This window comes from Asparagus officinalis, chromosome 10 (genome assembly GCF_001876935.1).
Source record: "Asparagus officinalis chromosome 10, Aspof.V1, whole genome shotgun sequence".
Classification (NCBI taxonomy): Eukaryota; Viridiplantae; Streptophyta; class Magnoliopsida; order Asparagales; family Asparagaceae; genus Asparagus; species Asparagus officinalis.
In genome coordinates this window covers 58,353,283-58,353,851 of record NC_033803.1, presented here as the reverse complement: position 1 = coordinate 58,353,851, position 569 = coordinate 58,353,283, and positions in this window count along the sequence as shown.

Below are 569 nucleotides of genomic sequence, written 5' to 3'. Positions count from 1 at the left end.
CGATGGTAACATTTTCTGAAGGCTAAATTTACCTAACCTAGGGTTTATTGTCACCTCTTTACTGTTTGACTCATCTTTACATAGAAAGGCACTTGTTTAACCATTGGAGGGTCACGAGAGTACCCCACTCGGCGTCTTCAAACAAGTTCCTCCCTAGCGTAGATGAGAGCTAGAAGAAGCATGCCATTCACTCATCCAGCGGTTTCGTCAAAGGCCCTCTCCCCACCACCTTCGGCGTCAGAACGTGACTAAACAAAATTATACCGTGCTTTTAAACAAGTACCATCAAATTCCATTTACTCCTCAAGAAAACCATAATCAAAAGGCAAGCAACAAACTAGCCCCAACTATAGGTCACTGAGAAAATCATATGGGCCTTGCATTGTCATGAAACTCGGGGATTTTCCAAATCAATACAGAAAATTTCACAATCCTTTAACAAGCTTAGCAACATCAGATTCCATTTATTCAGTTTCGAATCAAAAGCAAAACGCAATGCGAAGCAAAAGATTACCGAATTCGGTTCGGCCCTCAGTTACGGGGTATCCCATGGCTTGGGCTCGGGAATC